Genomic DNA, 617 nt, shown 5'->3' on the forward strand with positions numbered 1-617 from the left:
AAGCAATGTCCTAGGCCAGGTCAAGGGGAGGGAATGCGTGAGGAACAATACACAGATTTAAGGGCTGGGATCCCAAGCCCTGGCCTATGGGGAGCCAGGTAAGGGTCATGGTTACTGTATCCAGGGGTGGGACTAGCAGGCCAGGCTCCTGGTCAGTTGCCTCCACGTCCAGTTCTGTGCAAAGCCCAGAGATAAGCTACTTGGGCCGGAGGCCCAACTCCCAGCTTTGGACAGGTGAACATTCTTGGTATCTGGGCCCAGCCCCTGGCCCCTAGGGCCTTTTTTTGGTCTGCCCTCGGGCTCTCATTCTGACTTCTGTCTTGGCCTCTCCCCCTCCCTGGTGACTCACATTGCTTTGGAATTTCACTCACTGGCTCTTTCTGACGCACATCCTGGGAGCCTGGCCTAGAGCCAGGGAACAGCGGGGTGGCTCCAGCCCCACCCGGGATTAATTTTGGCAACCTGAGCTGGAGGCTCCATGGAGGCAAGCAAGGCTGGAGAAGAGAGATGGGAGTTGGGGAGTGTTGCTGGACAGGAAGCCTTTCTTCCTGCTTCTGCTCCTTTGCACTCAGGTAGGAAATTAACAAGGGGAAAGCTATAAGCTTGTAGCGGTCAGA

Source organism: Lontra canadensis, unplaced genomic scaffold (assembly GCF_010015895.1).
Source record: "Lontra canadensis isolate GAN:19392208 unplaced genomic scaffold, GSC_riverotter_1.0 scaffold10, whole genome shotgun sequence".
NCBI classification, from domain to species: Eukaryota; Metazoa; Chordata; class Mammalia; order Carnivora; family Mustelidae; genus Lontra; species Lontra canadensis.